This window comes from Salmo trutta, unplaced genomic scaffold (genome assembly GCF_901001165.1).
Source record: "Salmo trutta unplaced genomic scaffold, fSalTru1.1, whole genome shotgun sequence".
NCBI classification, from domain to species: domain Eukaryota; kingdom Metazoa; phylum Chordata; class Actinopteri; order Salmoniformes; family Salmonidae; genus Salmo; species Salmo trutta.
Genome location: NW_021822532.1, coordinates 339,973 through 363,669, shown reverse-complemented (window position 1 = coordinate 363,669; position 23,697 = coordinate 339,973). Strand labels below are relative to the sequence as shown.

The following is a 23,697-nucleotide window of genomic DNA, read 5'->3' as shown; positions in this document are numbered from 1 at the left end:
GATCTACAACTACAGAAAACATTTGGTTGAGGTTATTGCTGTGAAAGGAGGGTCAACCAGTTATTAAATCCAAGGGTTCCACCCTGCACTGTGAATGTTTACACGGTCCATTCAATAAAGACATGAAAACATATCATTGTTTGTGTGTTATTAGTTTAAGCAGACTGTGTTTGTCTATTGTTGTGACCTAGATGAAGATCAGATCACATTTTATGACCAATTCATGCAGGAATCCAGGTAATTCCAAAGGGTTCACATACTTTTTCTTGCCAAGCTTATGTTAACACAATGTATTGTGATGATAGCTGGCCAAGCCTATGTTAACACAATGTATTGTGATAATAGTTGGCCAAGCCTATGTTAACACAATGTATTGCGATGATAGTTGGCCAAGCCTATGTTAACACAATGTATTGTGATGATAGTTGGCCAAGCCTATGTTAAACTCCAGGCAAACATTATCACTCGACTGAGCAAAGAACCATCAAAGTGCATTTCTGAGCTCATGACAGCTCTTTTTCCCAGAGAGGTGATGGCCGTCTCTTCGTTGACAGGAAATAATTGGAATGCATTCCGGGACCAGGAGGCAAAGAAACAGCTGTGCCCAACCAAAGTGTCTGGCGTTTGCAGTAAGTTACTTAGTCATTTTTTACTATAAATACTGTATAATAACATGTAAAATTATGAAAGATAAGACTTTTACTTCAAAATTCAGCAGAATGACTAGTACTGTAAATGGACAAAAAGGGGTTTTGTAGTTTATTTTATTAATTCTGTACCCAAAGCAAATTTGTTAAAACCCTCTTTTCTATTTCGCCACAGCCTTTTTAATTAGACGAAACCAGATGAAGGAGAAGGAAGTCTTAAAAATAATTTGATTGAAGCTTAACAATGAGTCGAAATTACTTAAGAAGTCCAAGATTTAGGTTTATAACTGCTGTCACGTCCTGACCAGTAAAGGGGTTATTTGTTATTGTAGTTTGGTCAGGACGTGGCAGGGGGGTGTTTGTTTAGAGTGTTTCGAGGTTTGTTGGGCTATGTGCTTATGTAAGAGGGGTGTTTGTTTAGAGTGTTCCGGGGTTTTTGGTCTATATTCTATGTTAGTGTATTTCTATGTTCAGTCTAGTCTTTCTATTTCTATGTTTAGGGTTTTGTTGATTGACCTTCAATTGGAGGCAGCTGTTCCTCGTTGCCTCTGATTGAAGGTCCTATGTATAGGGGTCTTTGTGCTATGGGGGTTTGTGGGTAGTTGTCTCCTGTTTTGTGTCTGTGCACCTGACAGGACTGTTTAGTGTCGGTCGTTGTTTTGTATACGTGATTTGTTTGTTTTTCCTTTTGATTTAATAAAGAAGATGAGTATACACGTTCCCGGTCTAATCCGACGCCCGTGACAACAGCTTTGTTTTACTGAAAGGGAGGAACTTGGAGGCTAAGGCCTAACTTTTTGATTTGTTAACTCAGTGAAAAAGTATTAAAATTGATATTTTTTCAAATATCATGTCCTCGCATCTGTCAACTTCTTAATGTACACTGAACAAAAAAATATCAAAAGTCTACTATAGTTATTGCTGTAGTATCACTATCAGATTGCTATAATATTACCATAAGATATACCATTAGTATATCTTTGTATATTAGTATACTAGTGTATAATATTAGTTATTGCTGTAGTATCACTATCAGATGTTATAGTAATCATTTAAGATTACTATAGTATGTCTGAATTTACCATAAGAATACTATAGAATATTTAAAATGTTTTTCTGTGATATTTCTTTAATATTCTTCTATAGTAATCTTATAGGATCACTATAATTTTGCTATAGTTATTGCTATATTTTTACTATCAGAATGCTATAGTTATTCTATAGTATGTCCAAATTTACCATAAGAATACTATGTTTTGTAGTTATATTTGTATAATAATCTTTTATAGTAATCCTATAGTGCTTTTTCATAAAGGGGTGCCTGGCCTTAATATTTTACAATTTGTTTTGATTTAGAATGGATGATTATTAAAAAGTCATGAACAGGGGCAGGGGAATAGCTCGACTAGCGAATGGAGGCCGCTTTCCTGCCTGTTTGTTTTTTCAATCATATGCTGTGTATACTCTGGTTACTTCACTGCAAAAATCCACCACTGTTTGAGGAGCATGCAATCAATGAACCAACAGCATGGCCTATACGTTCTCTCCCAGACTAATGGATAGACAGTCTGGAGTGTAGCATAAGGTAACCAGTCCATCCAACAGCATGGCCTATACGTTCTCTCCCAGACTAATGGATAGACAGTCTGGAGTGTAGCATAAGGTAACCAGTCCATCCAACAGCATGGTCTATACGTTCTCTACCAGACTAATGGATAGACAGTCTGGAGTGTAGCATAAGGTAACCAGTCCATCCAACAGCATGGTCTATACGTTCTCTACCAGACTAATGGATAGACAGTCTGGAGTGTAGCATAAGGTAACCAGTCCATCCAACAGCATGGCCTATACGTTCTCTCCCAGACTAATGGATAGACAGTCTGGAGTGTAGCATAAGGTAACCAGTCCATCCAACAGCATGGCCTATACGTTCTCTCCCAGACTAATGGATAGACAGTCTGGAGTGTAGCATAAGGTAACCAGTCCATCCAACAGCATGGCCTATACGTTCTCTCCCAGACTAATGGATAGACAGTCTGGAGTGTAGCATAAGGTAACCAGTCCATCCAACAGCATGGCCTATACGTTCTCTCCCAGACTAATGGATAGACAGTCTGGAGTGTAGCATAAGGTAACCAGTCCATCCAACAGCATGGCCTATACGTTCTCTCCCAGACTAATGGATAGACAGTCTGGAGTGTAGCATAAGGTAACCAGTCCATCCAACAGCATGGCCTATACGTTCTCTCCCAGACTAATGGATAGACAGTCTGGAGTGTAGCATAAGGTAACCAGTCCATCCAACAGCATGGCCTATACGTTCTCTCCCAGACTAATGGATAGACAGTCTGGAGTGTAGCATAAGGTAACCAGTCCATCCAACAGCATGGCCTATACGTTCTCTCCCAGACTAATGGATAGACAGTCTGGAGTGTAGCATAAGGTAACCAGTCCATCCAACAGCATGGCCTATACGTTCTCTCCCAGACTAATGGATAGACAGTCTGGAGTGTAGCATAAGGTAACCAGTCCATCCAACAGCATGGCCTATACGTTCTCTCCCAGACTAATGGATAGACAGTCTGGAGTGTAGCATAAGGTAACCAGTCCATCCAACAGCATGGCCTATACGTTCTCTTCCAGACTAATGGATAGACAGTCTGGAGTGTAGCATAAGGTAACCAGTCCATCCAACAGCATGGCCTATACGTTCTCTCCCAGACTAATGGATAGACAGTCTGGAGTGTAGCATAAGGTAACCAGTCCATCCAACAGCATGTATAATAATACAGTCATCCCTCCAAGGCCATTACTAGAATTTGTTTAATTTTGGAGTCTAGACCAATTATGTACCGAAGACATCTTAATAAATATGTTTTCTGTTTGTAATGTTGTTCTGCCGTGCGTAATATGTGGTAGGCTATGTATTTTATAATGGCACAATCACTATTTTATTCAGAGTTTAATTAGGACTTGGGCTCATATATAACCTATGTGTATGAATGAGCTCTAATGTACAACATCCACAACGACCATGTTTTACTGTTTCAACCTGTTGAACTTCTTTCTTCAAATTGATCATCACAGTGATGTGAGTTTTAAAATCATGATACTGTTTTGATAATAATTTGATGTGATTTTTTTGGTTTGTTGTGTTTGAGAGGGAGAGAGAGAGAGAGAGAGAGAGAGTGTTTAGGTATTGAAGGATTATTTAATCAGTGTGGCTCATTGGACAGGTCAGAGTCTATGTTTGAAGTTGTTGAGTGGTTTTTGGCAAAACAATGTAGATGTATGTGTTCCAGAGTAGAGAGTGTTCAAGAGTAGAGAGTGTTCCAGAGTAGAGAGTGTTCCAGAGTAGAGAGTGTTCCAGAGTAGAGAGTGTTCCAGAGTAGGGAGTGTTCCAGAGTAGAGAGTGCTACCCCTGGGGAGAGAGGAGCTGCTACCCCTGGGGAGAGAGGAGCTGCTACCCCTGGGGAGAGAGGAGCTTCTACCCCTGGAGAGAGAGGAGGTGCTACCCCTGAGGAGAGAGGAGCTGCTACCCCTGGGGAGAGTGGAGCTGCTACCCCTGGGGAGAGAGGAGCTGCTACCCCTGGGGAGAGAGGAGCTGCTACCCCTGGGGAGAGAGGAGCTTCTACCCCTGGGGAGAGAGGAGCTGCTACCCCTGGGGAGAGAGAGGAGGTGCTACCCCTGGGGAGAGAGGAGCTGCTAGGAGATTTCATAAAACCATGTCTCTTCCATACATTCTAATGCCTCAAATGAACGTGAATACAATATCAGTTGGTACAAAAATATAATATCTCTTGGAACTTTAGAGGCAACGATATGTTTCTGTACATTTCTGTTTTATTTAGACCATTTGTTATTTGTTCCATTGGTTGGCTGTGTCTGCGTGTGTCTGCGTGTGTCTGCGTGTGTGTGCGTGTGTGTGCGTGTGTGTGCGTGTGTGTGCGTGTGTGTGTGTGTGTGTTTGAGAGAGATAGGGAGAGAGAGAGAGAGAGAGCAGGCAAAACCTGAGACGTAAATGAGTTGAGTAAACAAAAGTAACTAATTCCAGACTCTGCTTCTGTTTAGACAGAGATAAAAGGTAAGATGAGGATATTGTTATGTGTATTAATATAGTTGATGGTATTGTTGTGTGTATTAATATAGTTTATAATATTGTTGTGTGTATTAATATAGTTGGTGATATTGTTATGTGTATTAATATAGTTGATGATATTGTTATGTGTATTAATATAGTTGATGATACTGTTATGTGTATTCATATAGTTGATGATATTGTTGTGTGTATTAATATAGTTGATGATATTGTTATGTGTATTCATATAGTTGATGGTATTGTTATGTGTATTCATATAGTTGGTGATATTGTTGTGTGTATTAATATAGTTGATGGTATTGTTATGTGTATTAATATAGTTGATGGTATTGTTGTGTGTATTCATATAGTTGATGATATTGTTGTGTGTATTAATATAGTTGATGATATTGTTGTGTGTATTCATATAGTTGGTGATATTGTTATGTGTATTAATATAGTTGATGGTATTGTTGTGTGTATTAATATAGTTGGTGATATTGTTATGTGTATTCATATAGTTGATGATATTGTTGTGTATATTAATATAGTTGGTGATATTGTCATGTGTATTAATATAGTTGGTGATATTGTTGTGTGTATTCATATAGTTGATGATATTGTTGTGTGTATTAATATAGTTGATGGTATTGTTGTGTGTATTAATATAGTTGATGGTATTGTTGTGTGTATTCATATAGTTGATGATATTGTTATGTGTATTAATATAGTTGATGATATTGTTGTGCGTATTCATATAGTTGATGATATTGTTGTGTGTATTAATATAGTTGATGGTATTGTTATGTGTATTAATATAGTTGATGATATTGTTGTGTGTATTAATATAGTTGATGATATTGTTGTGTGTATTAATATAGTTGATGATATTGTTGTGTGTATTAATATAGTTGGTGATATTGTTATGTGTATTCATATAGTTGATGATATTGTTATGTGTATTAATATAGTTGGTGATATTGTTATGTGTATTCATATAGTTGGTGATATTGTCATGTGTTTTCATATAGTTGATGATATTGTTATGTGTATTAATATAGTTGGTGATATTGTTGTGTGTATTAATATAGTTGGTGGTATTGTTGTGTGTATTCATATAGTTGGTGATATTGTTATGTGTATTCATATAGTTGATGATATTGTTATGTGTATTAATATAGTTGATGATATTGTTGTGTGTATTAATATAGTTCATGGTATTGTTATGTGTATTAATATAGTTGATGATATTGTTTTGTGTATTAATATAGTTGATGGTATTGTTGTGTGTATTAATATAGTTGGTGATATTGTTGTGTGTATTAATATAGTTGATGATATTGTTGTGTGTATTCATATAGTTGATGATATTGTTGTGTATATTCATATAGTTGATGATATTGTTATGTGTATTAATATAGTTGATGATATTGTTGTGTGTATTCATATAGTTGGTGATATTGTTATGTGTATTCATATAGTTGATGATATTGTTATGTGTATTCATATAGTTGATGATATTGTAATGTGTATTAATATAGTTGACGATATTGTTGTGTATATTCATATAGTTGATGATATTGTTATGTGTATTAATATAGTTGATGATATTGTTGTGTGTATTCATATAGTTGTTCATATTGTTGTGTGTATTCATATAGTTGATGATATTGTTATGTGTATTCATATTGTTATGTGTATTAATATAGTTGGTGATATTGTTGTGTGTATTAATATAGTTGATGATATTGTTGTGTGTATTCATATAGTTGATGATATTGTTATGTGTATTCATATAGTTGATGATATTGTAATGTGTATTAATATAGTTGATGATATTGTTGTGTATATTCATATAGTTGATGATATTCTTATGTGTATTAATATAGTTGATGATATTGTTGTGTGTATTAATATAGTTGATGGTATTGTTATGTGTATTAATATAGTTGATGATATTGTTGTGTGTATTCATATAGTTGTTGATATTGTTGTGTGTATTCATATAGTTGATGATATTGTTATCTGTATTCATATTGTTATGTGTATTAATATAGTTGGTGATATTGTTGTGTGTATTCATATAGTTGATGATATTGTTATGTATATTGTTTGGTTCTAATTTTCAGAGTAAATAACTCACGGACACAAGAGAAGATTAACCAAGTTTTATTTTTTATTTTTATTTAACCTTTATTTAACCAGGTGGCCAGTTGAGAACAAGTTCTCATTTACAACTGCGACCTGGCCAAGATAAAGCAAAGTTGTGCAACACAAACAACACATAGTTACACATGGGATAAACAAACATACAGGCAATAACACAATAGAAAAAGTATATATACAGTGTGTGCAAATGAAGTAAGATTAGGGAGGTAAGGCAAGAAAAAGGCCATAGTGGCGAAATAATTACAATTTAGCAATTAAAGAGTGGAGTGATTGATGTGCAGTAGATTAATGTTTTATTCTTCCCAAAGGATCGATACAGCTGTAATTCAGACACAGACATGTCTTCAGGGTGGCAGATAACCTACTGGTTAGAGTGTTGGGTCAGTAACCAGCAGGTAACCTAGTGGTTAGAGTGTTGGGTCAGTAACCAGCAGGTAACCTAGTGGTTAGAGTGTTGGGTCAGTAACCAGCAGGTAACCTAGTGGTTAGAGTGTTGGACCGGTAACCTAGTGGTTAGAGTGTTGGGCCAGTAACCAGCAGGTAGCCTAGTGGTTAGAGTGTTGGGCCAGTAACCAGCAGGTAGCCTAGTGGTTAGAGTGTTGGGTCAGTAACCAGCAGGTAGCCTAGTGGTTAGAGTGTTGGGCCAGTAACCAGCAGGTAGCCTAGTGGTTAGAGTGTTGGGTCAGTAACCAGCAGGTAACCTAGTGATTAGAGCGTTGGGCCAGTAACCAGCAGGTAACCTAGTGGTTAGAGCCTAGTGGTTAGAGCGTTGGGTCAGTGACCAGCAGGTAACCTGGTGGTTAGAGTGTTGGGTCAGTAACCAGCAGGTAACCTAGTGGTTAGAGCGTTGGGTCAGTAACCAGCAGGTAACCTAGTGTTTAGAGTATTGGGCCAGTAACCAGCAGGTAGCCTAGTGGTTAGAGTGTTGGGTCAGTAACCAGCAGGTAACCTAATGGTTAGAGTGTTGGGTCAGTAACCAGCAAGTAACCTAGTGGTTAGAGCGTTGGGGAGGCAGGTAGCCTAGTGGTTAGAGTGTTGGGGCGGCAGGTAGCCTAGTGGTTAGAGTGTTGGGTCAGTAACCAGCAGGTAGCCTAGTGGTTAGAGTGTTGGGTCAGTAACCAGCTGGTAACCTAGTGGTTAGAGTGTTGGGTCAGTAACCAGCAAGTAGCCTAGTGGTTAGAGTGTTGGGCCAGTAACCAGCAAGTAACCTAGTGGTTAGAGTGTTGGGTCAGTAACCAGCAGGTAACCTAGTGGTTAGAGTGTTGGGTCAGTAACCAGCAGGTAACCTAGTGGTTAGAGTGTTGGGTCAGTAACCAGCAGGTAGCCTAGTGGTTAGAGTGTTGGGCCAGTAACCAGCAGGTAGCCTAGTGGTTAGAGTGTTGGGCCAGTAACCAGCAAGTAACCTAGTGGTTAGAGTGTTGGGTCAGTAACCAGCAGTTAACCTAGTGGTTTGAGTGTTGGGTCAGTAACCAGCAGGTAACCTAGTGGTTAGAGTGTTGGGTCAGTAACCAGCAGGTAGCCTAGTGGTTAGAGTGTTGGGTCAGTAACCAGCAGGTAACCTAGTGGTTAGAGTGTTGGGTCAGTAACCAGCAGGTAGCCTAGTGGTTAGAGTGTTGGGGAGGCAGATAACCTAATGGTTAGAGTGTTGGGTCAGTAACCAGCAGGTAACCTAGTGGTTAGAGTGTTGGGTCAGTAACCAGCAGGTAACCTAGTGGTTAGAGTGTTGGGTCAGTAACCAGCAGGTAACCTAGTGATTAGAGCGTTGGGGAGGCAGGTAGACTAGTGGTTAGAGTGTTGGACCGGTAACCTAGTGGTTAGAGTGTTGGGCCAGTAACCAGCAGTTAGCCTAGTGGTTAGAGTGTTGGGTCAGTAACCAGCAGGTAACCTAGTGATTAGAGCGTTGGGGAGGCAGGTAGACTAGTGGTTAGAGTGTTGGGTCAGTAACCAGCAGGTAACCTAGTGTTTAGAGTGTTGGGCCAGTAACCAGCAGGTAGCCTAGTGGTTAGAGTGTTGGGTCAGTAACCAGCAAGTAGCCTAGTGGTTAGAGCGTTGGGCCAGTAACCAGCAGGTAACCTAGTGGTTAGAGCGTTGGGCCAGTAACCAGCAGGTAGCCTAGTGGTTAGAGCGTTGGGCCAGTAACCAACAAGTTACCTAGTGGTTAGAGTGTTGGGCCAGTAACCAGCAGGTAGCCAAGTGGTTAGAGTGTTGGGTCAGTAACCAGCAGGTAACCTAGTGATTAGAGCGTTGGGCCAGTAACCAGCAGGTAACCTAGTGGTTAGAGCCTAGTGGTTAGAGCGTTGGGTCAGTGACCAGCAGGTAACCTAGTGGTTAGAGTGTTGGGTCAGTAACCAGCAGGTAACCTAGTGGTTAGAGCGTTGGGTCAGTAACCAGCAGGTAACCTAGTGTTTAGAGTATTGGGCCAGTAACCAGCAGGTAGCCTAGTGGTTAGAGTGTTGGGTCAATAACCAGCAGGTAACCTAATGGTTAGAGTGTTGGGTCAGTAACCAGCAAGTAACCTAGTGGTTAGAGCGTTGGGGAGGCAGGTAGCCTAGTGGTTAGAGTGTTGGACCGGTAACCTAGTGGTTAGAGTGTTGGGCCAGTAACCAGCAGTTAGCCTAGTGGTTAGAGTGTTGGGTCAGTAACCAGCAGGTAACCTAGTGATTAGAGCGTTGGGGAGGCAGGTAGACTAGTGGTTAGAGTGTTGGGTCAGTAACCAGCAGGTAACCTAGTGTTTAGAGTGTTGGGCCAGTAACCAGCAGGTAGCCTAGTGGTTAGAGTGTTGGGTCAGTAACCAGCAGGTAACCTAGTGGTTAGAGTGTTGGGCCAGTAACCAGCAGGTAACCTAGTGGTTAGAGCGTTGGGCCAGTAACCAGCAGGTAGCCTAGTGGTTAGAGTTTTGGACTAGTAACCAGCAGGTAGCCTAGTGGTTAGAGTGTTGGGTCAGTAACCAGCAGGTAACCTAGTGGTTAGAGTGTTGGACCGGTAACCTAGTGGTTAGAGTGTTGGGCCAGTAACCAGCAGGTAGCCTAGTGGTTAGAGTGTTGGGCCAGTAACCAGCAGGTAGCCTAGTGGTTAGAGTGTTGGGTCAGTAACCAGCAGGTAGCCTAGTGGTTAGAGTGTTGGGCCAGTAACCAGCAGGTAGCCTAGTGGTTAGAGTGTTGGGTCAGTAACCAGCAGGTAACCTAGTGATTAGAGCGTTGGGCCAGTAACCAGCAGGTAACCTAGTGGTTAGAGCCTAGTGGTTAGAGCGTTGGGTCAGTGACCAGCAGGTAACCTAGTGGTTATAGTGTTGGGTCAGTAACCAGCAGGTAACCTAGTGGTTAGAGCGTTGGGTCAGTAACCAGCAGGTAACCTAGTGTTTAGAGTATTGGGCCAGTAACCAGCAGGTAGCCTAGTGGTTAGAGTGTTGGGTCAGTAACCAGCAGGTAACCTAATGGTTAGAGTGTTGGGTCAGTAACCAGCAAGTAACCTAGTGGTTAGAGCGTTGGGGAGGCAGGTAGCCTAGTGGTTAGAGTGTTAGGGCGGCAGGTAGCCTAGTGGTTAGAGTGTTGGGTCAGTAACCAGCAGGTAGCCTAGTGGTTAGAGTGTTGGGTCAGTAACCAGCTGGTAACCTAGTGGTTAGAGTGTTGGGTCAGTAACCAGCAAGTAGCCTAGTGGTTAGAGTGTTGGGCCAGTAACCAGCAAGTAACCTAGTGGTTAGAGTGTTGGGTCAGTAACCAGCAGGTAACCTAGTGGTTAGAGTGTTGGGTCAGTAACCAGCAGGTAACCTAGTGGTTAGAGTGTTGGGTCAGTAACCAGCAGGTAGCCTAGTGGTTAGAGTGTTGGGCCAGTAACCAGCAGGTAGCCTAGTGGTTAGAGTGTTGGGCCAGTAACCAGCAAGTAACCTAGTGGTTAGAGTGTTGGGTCAGTAACCAGCAGTTAACCTAGTGGTTTGAGTGTTGGGTCAGTAACCAGCAGGTAACCTAGTGGTTAGAGTGTTGGGTCAGTAACCAGCAGGTAGCCTAGTGGTTAGAGTGTTGGGTCAGTAACCAGCAGGTAACCTAGTGGTTAGAGTGTTGGGTCAGTAACCAGCAGGTAGCCTAGTGGTTAGAGTGTTGGGGAGGCAGATAACCTAATGGTTAGAGTGTTGGGTCAGTAACCAGCAGGTAACCTAGTGGTTAGAGTGTTGGGTCAGTAACCAGCAGGTAACCTAGTGGTTAGAGTGTTGGGTCAGTAACCAGCAGGTAACCTAGTGATTAGAGCGTTGGGGAGGCAGGTAGACTAGTGGTTAGAGTGTTGGACCGGTAACCTAGTGGTTAGAGTGTTGGGCCAGTAACCAGCAGTTAGCCTAGTGGTTAGAGTGTTGGGTCAGTAACCAGCAGGTAACCTAGTGATTAGAGCGTTGGGGAGGCAGGTAGACTAGTGGTTAGAGTGTTGGGTCAGTAACCAGCAGGTAACCTAGTGTTTAGAGTGTTGGGCCAGTAACCAGCAGGTAGCCTAGTGGTTAGAGTGTTGGGTCAGTAACCAGCAAGTAGCCTAGTGGTTAGAGCGTTGGGCCAGTAACCAGCAGGTAACCTAGTGGTTAGAGCGTTGGGCCAGTAACCAGCAGGTAGCCTAGTGGTTAGAGCGTTGGGCCAGTAACCAACAAGTTACCTAGTGGTTAGAGTGTTGGGCCAGTAACCAGCAGGTAGCCAAGTGGTTAGAGTGTTGGGTCAGTAACCAGCAGGTAACCTAGTGATTAGAGCGTTGGGCCAGTAACCAGCAGGTAACCTAGTGGTTAGAGCCTAGTGGTTAGAGCGTTGGGTCAGTGACCAGCAGGTAACCTAGTGGTTAGAGTGTTGGGTCAGTAACCAGCAGGTAACCTAGTGGTTAGAGCGTTGGGTCAGTAACCAGCAGGTAACCTAGTGTTTAGAGTATTGGGCCAGTAACCAGCAGGTAGCCTAGTGGTTAGAGTGTTGGGTCAATAACCAGCAGGTAACCTAATGGTTAGAGTGTTGGGTCAGTAACCAGCAAGTAACCTAGTGGTTAGAGCGTTGGGGAGGCAGGTAGCCTAGTGGTTAGAGTGTTGGACCGGTAACCTAGTGGTTAGAGTGTTGGGCCAGTAACCAGCAGTTAGCCTAGTGGTTAGAGTGTTGGGTCAGTAACCAGCAGGTAACCTAGTGATTAGAGCGTTGGGGAGGCAGGTAGACTAGTGGTTAGAGTGTTGGGTCAGTAACCAGCAGGTAACCTAGTGTTTAGAGTGTTGGGCCAGTAACCAGCAGGTAGCCTAGTGGTTAGAGTGTTGGGTCAGTAACCAGCAGGTAACCTAGTGGTTAGAGTGTTGGGCCAGTAACCAGCAGGTAACCTAGTGGTTAGAGCGTTGGGCCAGTAACCAGCAGGTAGCCTAGTGGTTAGAGTTTTGGACTAGTAACCAGCAGGTAGCCTAGTGGTTAGAGTGTTGGGTCAGTAACCAGCAGGTAACCTAGTGGTTAGAGTGTTGGACCGGTAACCTAGTGGTTAGAGTGTTGGGCCAGTAACCAGCAGGTAGCCTAGTGGTTAGAGTGTTGGGCCAGTAACCAGCAGGTAGCCTAGTGGTTAGAGTGTTGGGTCAGTAACCAGCAGGTAGCCTAGTGGTTAGAGTGTTGGGCCAGTAACCAGCAGGTAGCCTAGTGGTTAGAGTGTTGGGTCAGTAACCAGCAGGTAACCTAGTGATTAGAGCGTTGGGCCAGTAACCAGCAGGTAACCTAGTGGTTAGAGCCTAGTGGTTAGAGCGTTGGGTCAGTGACCAGCAGGTAACCTAGTGGTTAGAGTGTTGGGTCAGTAACCAGCAGGTAACCTAGTGGTTAGAGCGTTGGGTCAGTAACCAGCAGGTAACCTAGTGTTTAGAGTATTGGGCCAGTAACCAGCAGGTAGCCTAGTGGTTAGAGTGTTGGGTCAGTAACCAGCAGGTAACCTAATGGTTAGAGTGTTGGGTCAGTAACCAGCAAGTAACCTAGTGGTTAGAGCGTTGGGGAGGCAGGTAGCCTAGTGGTTAGAGTGTTGGGGCGGCAGGTAGCCTAGTGGTTAGAGTGTTGGGTCAGTAACCAGCAGGTAGCCTAGTGGTTAGAGTGTGGGTCAGTAACCAGCTGGTAACCTAGTGGTTAGAGTGTTGGGTCAGTAACCAGCAAGTAGCCTAGTGGTTAGAGTGTTGGGCCAGTAACCAGCAAGTAACCTAGTGGTTAGAGTGTTGGGTCAGTAACCAGCAGGTAACCTAGTGGTTAGAGTGTTGGGTCAGTAACCAGCAGGTAACCTAGTGGTTAGAGTGTTGGGTCAGTAACCAGCAGGTAGCCTAGTGGTTAGAGTGTTGGGCCAGTAACCAGCAGGTAGCCTAGTGGTTAGAGTGTTGGGCCAGTAACCAGCAAGTAACCTAGTGGTTAGAGTGTTGGGTCAGTAACCAGCAGTTAACCTAGTGGTTTGAGTGTTGGGTCAGTAACCAGCAGGTAACCTAGTGGTTAGAGTGTTGGGTCAGTAACCAGCAGGTAGCCTAGTGGTTAGAGTGTTGGGTCAGTAACCAGCAGGTAACCTAGTGGTTAGAGTGTTGGGTCAGTAACCAGCAGGTAGCCTAGTGGTTAGAGTGTTGGGGAGGCAGATAACCTAATGGTTAGAGTGTTGGGTCAGTAACCAGCAGGTAACCTAGTGGTTAGAGTGTTGGGTCAGTAACCAGCAGGTAACCTAGTGGTTAGAGTGTTGGGTCAGTAACCAGCAGGTAACCTAGTGATTAGAGCGTTGGGGAGGCAGGTAGACTAGTGGTTAGAGTGTTGGACCGGTAACCTAGTGGTTAGAGTGTTGGGCCAGTAACCAGCAGTTAGCCTAGTGGTTAGAGTGTTGGGTCAGTAACCAGCAGGTAACCTAGTGATTAGAGCGTTGGGGAGGCAGGTAGACTAGTGGTTAGAGTGTTGGGTCAGTAACCAGCAGGTAACCTAGTGTTTAGAGTGTTGGGCCAGTAACCAGCAGGTAGCCTAGTGGTTAGAGTGTTGGGTCAGTAACCAGCAAGTAGCCTAGTGGTTAGAGCGTTGGGCCAGTAACCAGCAGGTAACCTAGTGGTTAGAGCGTTGGGCCAGTAACCAGCAGGTAGCCTAGTGGTTAGAGCGTTGGGCCAGTAACCAACAAGTTACCTAGTGGTTAGAGTGTTGGGCCAGTAACCAGCAGGTAGCCAAGTGGTTAGAGTGTTGGGTCAGTAACCAGCAGGTAACCTAGTGATTAGAGCGTTGGGCCAGTAACCAGCAGGTAACCTAGTGGTTAGAGCCTAGTGGTTAGAGCGTTGGGTCAGTGACCAGCAGGTAACCTAGTGGTTAGAGTGTTGGGTCAGTAACCAGCAGGTAACCTAGTGGTTAGAGCGTTGGGTCAGTAACCAGCAGGTAACCTAGTGTTTAGAGTATTGGGCCAGTAACCAGCAGGTAGCCTAGTGGTTAGAGTGTTGGGTCAATAACCAGCAGGTAACCTAATGGTTAGAGTGTTGGGTCAGTAACCAGCAAGTAACCTAGTGGTTAGAGCGTTGGGGAGGCAGGTAGCCTAGTGGTTAGAGTGTTGGACCGGTAACCTAGTGGTTAGAGTGTTGGGCCAGTAACCAGCAGTTAGCCTAGTGGTTAGAGTGTTGGGTCAGTAACCAGCAGGTAACCTAGTGATTAGAGCGTTGGGGAGGCAGGTAGACTAGTGGTTAGAGTGTTGGGTCAGTAACCAGCAGGTAACCTAGTGTTTAGAGTGTTGGGCCAGTAACCAGCAGGTAGCCTAGTGGTTAGAGTGTTGGGTCAGTAACCAGCAAGTAGCCTAGTGGTTAGAGCGTTGGGCCAGTAACCAGCAGGTAACCTAGTGGTTAGAGCGTTGGGCCAGTAACCAGCAGGTAGCCTAGTGGTTAGAGCGTTGGGCCAGTAACCAACAAGTTACCTAGTGGTTAGAGTGTTGGACCAGTAACCAGCAGGTAGCCTAGTGGTTAGAGTGTTGGGCCAGTAACCAGCAGGTAGCCAAGTGGTTAGAGTGTTGGGTCAGTAACCAGCAGGTAACCTAGTGATTAGAGCGTTGGGCCAGTAACCAGCAGGTAACCTAGTGGTTAGAGCCTAGTGGTTAGAGCGTTGGGTCAGTGACCAGCAGGTAACCTAGTGGTTAGAGTGTTGGGTCAGTAACCAGCAGGTAACCTAGTGGTTAGAGCGTTGAGTCAGTAACCAGCAGGTAACCTAGTGTTTAGAGTATTGGGCCAGTAACCAGCAGGTAGCCTAGTGGTTAGAGTGTTGGGTCAGTAACCAGCAGGTAACCTAATGGTTAGAGTGTTGGGTCAGTAACCAGCAAGTAACCTAGTGGTTAGAGCGTTGGGGAGGCAGGTAGCCTAGTGGTTAGAGTGTTAGGGCGGCAGGTAGCCTAGTGGTTAGAGTGTTGGGTCAGTAACCAGCAGGTAGCCTAGTGGTTAGAGTGTTGGGTCAGTAACCAGCTGGTAACCTAGTGGTTAGAGTGTTGGGTCAGTAACCAGCAAGTAGCCTAGTGGTTAGAGTGTTGGGCCAGTACCACAAGTACCTTTAAGTTGGGTAGTACCTAGTGGTTAGAGTGTTGGGTCAGTAACCAGCAGGTAACCTAGTGGTTAGAGTGTTGGGTCAGTAACCAGCAGGTAACCTAGTGGTTAGAGTGTTGGGTCAGGTAGCCTAGGTGTTAGAGTGTTGGGCCAGTAACCAGCAGGTAGCCTAGTGGTTAGAGTGTTGGGCCAGTAACCAGCAAGTAACCTAGTGGTTAGAGTGTTGGGTCAGTAACCAGCAGGTAACCTAGTGGTTAGAGTGTTGGGTCAGTAACCAGCAGTTAACCTAGTGGTTTGAGTGTTGGGTCAGTAACCAGCAGGTAACCTAGTGGTTAGAGTGTTGGGTCAGTAACCAGCAGGTAGCCTAGTGGTTAGAGTGTTGGGTCAGTAACCAGCAGGTAACCTAGTGGTTAGAGTGTTGGGTCAGTAACCAGCAGGTAGCCTAGTGGTTAGAGTGTTGGGTCAGTAACCGGCAGGTAACCTAGTGGTTAGAGTGTTGGGCCAGTAACCAGCAGGTAGCCTAGTGGTTAGAGTGTTGGGCCAGTAACTGGCAGGTAACCTAGTGGTTAGAGTGTTGGGCCAGTAACCAGCAGGTAGCCTAGTGGTTAGAGTGTTGGGCCGGTAACAAGCAGGTAGCCTAGTGGTTAGAGTGTTGGGACAGTAACCAGCAGGTAGCCTAGTGGTTAGAGCGTTGGGCCAGTAACCAGCAGGTAGCCTAGTGGTTAGAGTGTTGGGACTGTAACCAGCAGGTAGCCTAGTGGTTATAGTGTTGGGTCAGTAACCAGCAGGTAACCTAGTGGTTAGAGCCTAGTGGTTAGAGCGTTGGGTCAGTGACCAGCAGGTAACCTAGTGGTTATAGTGTTGGGTCAGTAACCAGCAGGTAACCTAGTGGTTAGAGCGTTGGGTCAGTAACCAGCAGGTAACCTAGTGTTTAGAGTATTGGGCCAGTAACCAGCAGGTAGCCTAGTGGTTAGAGTGTTGGGTCAGTAACCAGCAGGTAACCTAATGGTTAGAGTGTTGGGTCAGTAACCCAGCAAGTAACCTAGTGGTTAGAGCGTTGGGGAGGCAGGTAGCCTAGTGGTTAGAGTGTAGGGGCGGCAGGTAGCCTAGTGTTAGAGTGTTGGGTCAGTAACCAGCAGGTAGCCTAGTGGTTAGAGTGTTGGGTCAGTAACCAGCTGGTAACCTAGTGGTTAGAGTGTTGGGTCAGTAACCAGCAAGTAGCCTAGTGGTTAGAGTGTTGGGCCTTTAACCTGCAAGTAACCTAGTGGTTAGAGTGTTGGGTCAGTAACCAGCAGGTAACCTAGTGGTTAGAGTGTTGGGTCAGTAACCAGCAGTTAACCTAGTGGTTAGAGTGTTGGGTCAGTAACCAGCAGGTAGCCTAGTGGTTAGAGTGTTGGGCCAGTAACCAGCAGGTAGCCTAGTGGTTAGAGTGTTGGGCCAGTAACCAGCAAGTAACCTAGTGGTTAGAGTGTTGGGTCAGTAACCAGCAGGTAACCTAGTGGTTAGAGTGTTGGGTCAGTAACCAGCAGTTAACCTAGTGGTTTGAGTGTTGGGTCAGTAACCAGCAGGTAACCTAGTGGTTAGAGTGTTGGGTCAGTAACCAGCAGGTAGCCTAGTGGTTAGAGTTTTGGGTCAGTAACCAGCAGGTAACCTAGTGGTTAGAGTGTTGGGTCAGTAACCAGCAGGTAGCCTAGTGGTTAGAGTGTTGGGTCAGTAACCGGCAGGTAACCTAGTGGTTAGAGTGTTGGGCCAGTAACCAGCAGGTAGCCTAGTGGTTAGAGTGTTGGGCCAGTAACTGGCAGGTAACCTAGTGGTTACAGTGTTGGGCCAGTAACCAGCAGGTAGCCTAGTGGTTAGAGTGTTGGGCCGGTAACAAGCAGGTAGCCTAGTGGTTAGAGTGTTGGGACAGTAACCAGCAGGTAGCCTAGTGGTTAAAGCGTTGGGCCAGTAACCAGCAGGTAGCCTAGTGGTTAGAGTGTTGGGACTATAACCAGCAGGTAGCCTAGTGGTTAAAGCGTTGGGCCAGTAACCAGCAGGTAACCTAGTGGTTAGAGAGTTGGGCCAGTAACCAGCAGGTAACCTAGTGGTTAGAGTGTTGGGCCAGTAACCAGCAGGTAGCCTAGTGGTTAGAGTGTTGGGCCAGTAACTGGCAGGTAACCTAGTGGTTAGAGTGTTGGGCCAGTAACCAGCAAGTAACCTAGTGGTTAGAGTGTTGGGTCAGTAACCAGCAGGTAACCTAGTGGTTAGAGTGTTGGGGTCAGTAACCAGCAGTTAACCTAGTGGTTAGAGTGTTGGGTCAGTAACCAGCAGGTAGCCTAGTGGTTAGAGTGTTTGGCCAGTAACCAGCAGGTAGCCTAGTGGTTAGAGTGTTGGGCCAGTAACCAGCAAGTAACCTAGTGGTTAGAGTGTTGGGTCAGTAACCAGCAGGTAACCTAGTGGTTAGAGTGTTGGGTCAGTAACCAGCAGTTAACCTAGTGGTTTGAGTGTTGGGGCAGTAACCAGCAGGTAACCTAGTGGTTAGAGTGTTGGGTCAGTAACCAGCAGGTAGCCTAGTGGTTAGAGTGTTGGGTCAGTAACCAGCAGGTAACCTAGTGGTTAGAGTGTTGGGTCAGTAACCAGCAGGTAGCCTAGTGGTTAGAGTGTTGGGTCAGTAACCGGCAGGTAACCTAGTGGTTAGAGTGTTGGGCCAGTAACCAGCAGGTAGCCTAGTGGTTAGAGTGTTGGGCCAGTAACTGGCAGGTAACCTAGTGGTTAGAGTGTTGGGGCCAGTAACCAGCAGGTAGCCTAGTGGTTAGAGTGTTGGGCCGGTACAAGCAGGTAGCCTAGTGGTTAGAGTGTTGGGACAGTAACCAGCAGGTAGCCTAGTGGTTAGAGCGTTGGGCCAGTAACCAGCAGGTAGCCTAGTGGTTAGAGTGTTGGGACTGTAACCAGCAGGTAGCCTAGTGGTTAAAGCGTTGGGCCAGTAACCAGCAGGTAACCTAGTGGTTAGAGAGTTGGGCCAGTAACCAGCAGGTAACCTAGTGGTTAGAGTGTTGGGCCAGTAACCAGCAGGTAGCCTAGTGGTTAGAGTGTTGGGCCAGTAACTGGCAGGTAACCTAGTGGTTAGAGTGTTGGGCCAGTAACCAGCAGGTAGCCTAGTGGTTAGAGTGTTGGGCCGGTAACAAGCAGGTAGCCTAGTGGTTAGCGTGTTGGGACAGTAACCAGCAGGTAGCCTAGTGGTTAGAGCGTTGGGCCAGTAACCAGCAGGTAGCCTAGTGGTTAGAGTGTTGGGCCAGTAACCAGCAGGTAGCCTAGTGGTTAGAGTGTTGGGCCAGTAACCAGCAGGTAGCCTAGTGGTTAGAGAGTTGGGCCAGTAACCGACAGGTTGTTAGATCAAATCCCGTAGCTGACAAGGTAAAAATCTCTCGTTCTGCCCCTGAACAAGGCATTTAACCCACTGTTCCTAGGCCGTCATTGCCTATTTAAATAAAGGTTAAATAGAATAAATACCCCCGTGGTAGTATTCAGACCCCACTTTGGGTGGAGTTTCCTCCTTATCGCTAAACATTACATCATAATTGCTGAGCAGGGAGCTGAGTGATATGAGCCTTCAACGGTTTCTCCCCTTATCAGTACTGCCACATGTCATCATGTTCCCTGCACTCAGCCCCTCCAAGCTTCATTATGGCTCCACCCCTCATGTCTCTTTAGGAACTAATGTTCCTGTACTTCTGAGTTGAACAATGTTCCATGTTGACCCCGAATCCAACAGTATTAATATAGTTGATGATATTGTTGTGTGTATTAATATAGTTGATGATATTGTTGTGTGTATTAATATAGTTGATGATATTGTTGTGTATATTAATATAGTTGGTGATATTGTTGTGTGTATTAATATAGTTGATGATATTGTTATGTGTATTCATATAGTTGATGGTATTGTAATGTGTATTAATATAGTTGATGATATTGTTATGTGTATTAATATAGTTGATGATATTGTTATGTGTATTCATATAGTTGATGATATTGTTATGTGTATTAATATAGTTGATGATATTGTTATGTGTATTAATATAGTTGATGATATTGTTATGTGTATTAATATAGTTGATGATATTGTTATGTATATTCATATAGTTGGTGATATTGTTGTGTGTATTAATATAGTTAATTATATTTTTGGGGGAGAGTGTGATAATAGTCCTACTCTCCTTAAAATGTTTTTGATATAAATTAGATGCGTGGGGTGAATTCGTTCTGTGCCCATCTGTGTGTCCCAGGGTGATCGCTCCTACACTATCTACAATCTAAAAGGGTTCTTTGGCTGTCGCCATAGATTTATACTGATACTGGATTAAACCTATTGATACTGATACTGGGTTAACACTATTAACACTGATACTGGGTTAACCCTATTAATACTGATACTGGGTTAACACTATTGATACTGATACTGGGTTAACACTATTGATACTGATACTGGGTTAACCCTATTGATACTGATACTGGGTTAACCCTATTTATACTGATACTGGGTTAACCCTATTTATACTGATACTGGGTTAACCCTATTGATACTGATACTGGGTTAACACTATTAATACTGATACTGGGTTAACACTATTAATACTGATACTGGGTTAACCCTATTAATACTGATACTGGGTTAACCCTATTAATACTGATACTGGGTTAACCCTATTGATACTGATACTGGGTTAACCCTATTAATACTGATACTGGGTTAACCCTATTAATACTGATACTGGGTTAACCCTATTGATACTGATACTGGGTTAACCCTATTTATACTGATGTTGTCTTCTGGGTTCATCCTTGTAGCTGCCTTTATCAACAGGGTGAAATGTAACAAATGACATCAGAGTTGGGAGGTAACCAGGTCCCTGTTTAAATCACCATGACAACCATTTCATTATTTCTCCAGAGCAACAAGGGAATCTAGAGACTCAACCTTTGTAGAATCACAATCACCTTTATTCACCAAGTACATTTGCACGTACATATGTAGGATCTTAATTTGAGCCAGTTTACTACAGCAGGAAAATATTCCTGCAGCAACAGAAAATGTGAATAATTATGTGAATTATAATTCATGGACATTTTTGTAGTGGTTGATACGATTTTCGTAAGGAAAACTCAGGTCTGAAATTTCTAAGTTGAAATTCCAAACTTCAGAAGCCTTTTTAAACCTCTAATACACGACAAGTTGATATGGTGCTGCTAGTGATAGACAACATTTAGAGACAGAATACAGACAGAAGAGTTCACACTAAGTTTCCCTACAACATTATACACAACTAGGTAGAGTGAGCATAGAGCTATAAGAGAATGAACAGTGGATATACAAATATACAGTACAGTGGATATACAGTTGATAAACAGTACAGTGGCTATACAGTTAAATACAGTACAGTGGTTATACAGTTTATATACAGTACAGTGGCTATACAGTTGATAAACAGTACAGTGGCTATACAGTTGATATACAGAACAGTGGATATACAGTTGATAAACAGTACAGTGGATATACAGTTGATATACAGTACAGTGGGCCACAGCATGGGGAAAGAAAAATATGATCACCCTCTTGCAGGAAAACTAAAACGTGTCATGTATTTGAGTATATTTAAGGTTAAAAAAAGGTTTCTGAAGATGATAAATTACACTTTTCCATTTTAAAATTGTTCATTAATTATAATCCACATAATAATTCAAATGTCCTGTTTCTGCGGGATTATTTTCCTGCTGCGGCAAACTGGTTCAAATTAAGATCCAACATCTGTAGCAATATACCTCTCTCTAATGTATATGGCTATATCAGGATATATATACCTCTCTCTAATGTATATGACTATATCAGGATATATATACCTCTCTCTAATGTATATGGTTACATCAGGATATATATACCTCTCTGTAATGTATATGACTATATCAGGATATATATACCTCTCTCTAATGTATATGGCTATATCAGGATTCACTTTGACCATTTGACATCTTTTATTTACTGTTGTTTAGGCTGGTTGAATGAGTTGCCTGTGAAAGCTACTTCATCTACAAGAAAACAGGCGGCTGCACCAGTGACTGTAGGTTATGTGATTTCCTCATATGAAATTAAAAATATGTTTGTAGCCTACACAGTTACAAAATGGATGTTGAACCTGTGACACATATTTCTCGGTAACATTAAATAAATGTGTTGGTATGTAGGAAAGACGGGCAGACTCTCGTACTGTAGGTCTAGTCTACCTACAAACTATTATAAGGCTATGATCACTTATCATGCTGACAAACCTGATGTTCTCTGTGAACTGATCTGAACATGTTTAGGCTGGTCATCTATGATATGTAGGTTATATACAGTACATTCTCTGTCCTGCTACTGGTAGGACTATAACATTATGTTGATCTGAACAGGTTTAGGCTGGTCATCTATGATATGTAGGTTATATACAGTACATTCTCTGTCCTGCTACTGGTAGGACTATAACATTATGTTGATCTGAACAGGTTTAGAGTGGTCATCTATGATATGTAGGTTATATACAGTACATTCTCTGTCCTGCTACTGGTAGGACTATAACATTATGTTGATCTGAACAGGTTTAGAGTGGTCATCTATGATATGTAGGTTATATACAGTACATTCTCTGTCCTGCTACTGGTAGGACTATAACATTATGTTGATCTGAACAGGTTTAGACTGGTCATCTATGATATGTAGGTTATATACAGTACATTCTCTGTCCTGCTACTGGTAGGACTATAACATTATGTTGATCTGAACAGGTTTAGGCTGGTCATCTATGATATGTAGGCTATATACAGTACATTCTCTGTCCTGCTACTGGTAGGACTATAACATTATGTTGATCTGAACAGGTTTAGGCTGGTCATCTATGATATGTAGGTTATAGCCGAGGTATAGACCTTGATCTGCATATCACTAACAAACTGCTATTATACATTATAACCTAGCCTACTTTACATGATTTGACATCTCTTACTTGATGCATAAAACATTTCTGAATGGATCAATGATTTCCTCCTCGGATCAATCATGTCCGTTTTAGCCCTTCTGTCTACATTCTCAGATACGTTTAGAAAAGAACAGATTGAAAGACAATAAATATCCTACTGTTAGTGAATACAAATACGTGTGAGACATGGCCTTGTGTTGCTGCACTGTCTATAACTACCTTAACAAACAGTGACTTATTATTATTATTATTATTAATATTATTATTGTTGTTGTTCTGTCTATAACTACCTTAACAAACAGTGACTTATTATTATTATTATTATTATTATTATTATTATTATTATTATTATTATTGTTATTGTTGCTGTACTGTCTATAACTACCTTAACAAACAGTGACTTATTATTATTATTATTATTATTATTATTATTATTATTGTTGCTGTACTGTCTATAACTACCTTAACAAACAGTGACTTATTATTATTATTATTATTATTATTATTATTATTGTTGCTGTACTTTCTATAACTACCTTAACAAACAGTGACTTATTATTATTATTATTATTATTATTATTATTATTATTGTTGCTGTACTGTCTATAACTACCTTAACAAACAGTGACTTATTATTATTATTATTATTATTATTATTATTATTATTATTGTTGCTGTACTGTCTATTACTACCTTAACAAACAGTGACTTATAATTATTATTATTGACAGTTACCATGGAGATTAAATGTCACAACTACATGTTAATGTGATGCATTAAATCACCTGACTGTTTCTATGTCTGTTAGTAAATGTTTTATTTCTCAAAGAGATAATGAATAAATGAGAACAATTGACATTCAATAATTAGTTGTCACTGTGTTAACCACAACCAACATGCTGGATCTCTGTTTAGTTGTCACTGTGTTAACCACAACCAACATGCTGGATCTCTGTTTAGTTGTCACTGTGTTGACCACAACCAACATGCTGGATCTCTGTTTAGTTGTCACTGTGTTAACCACAACCAACATGCTGGATCTCTGTTTAGTTGTCACTGTGTTAACCACAACCAACATGCTGGATCTCTGTTTAGTTGTCACTGTGTTAACCACAACCAACATGCTGGATCTCTGTTTAGTTGTCACTGTGTTAACCACAACCAACATGCTGGATCTCTGTTTAGTTGTCACTGTGTTAACCACAACCAACATGCTGGATCTCTGTTTACAGGGGTCAGTGCTCTAAAATGAGTCTCTCTGGGGAGAGAGAGGAGGGGGGCCCTGCCTCTAAAATGAGTCTCTCTGGGGAGAGAGAG

General features: G+C 42.7%; 1 long non-coding RNA gene across 1 annotated transcript; it reads left to right on the top strand.

The window, feature by feature from the left end:
* The first annotated feature begins 4,655 nt into the window (after positions 1-4,655).
* On the top strand, positions 4,656-23,629 carry LOC115182554 (uncharacterized). Its single transcript, XR_003873813.1, has 3 exons — positions 4,656-4,731; positions 21,419-21,486; positions 23,613-23,629. It is a non-coding gene; the product is annotated as an uncharacterized LOC115182554 (long non-coding RNA).
* The last annotated feature ends 68 nt before the right edge of the window (positions 23,630-23,697 follow it).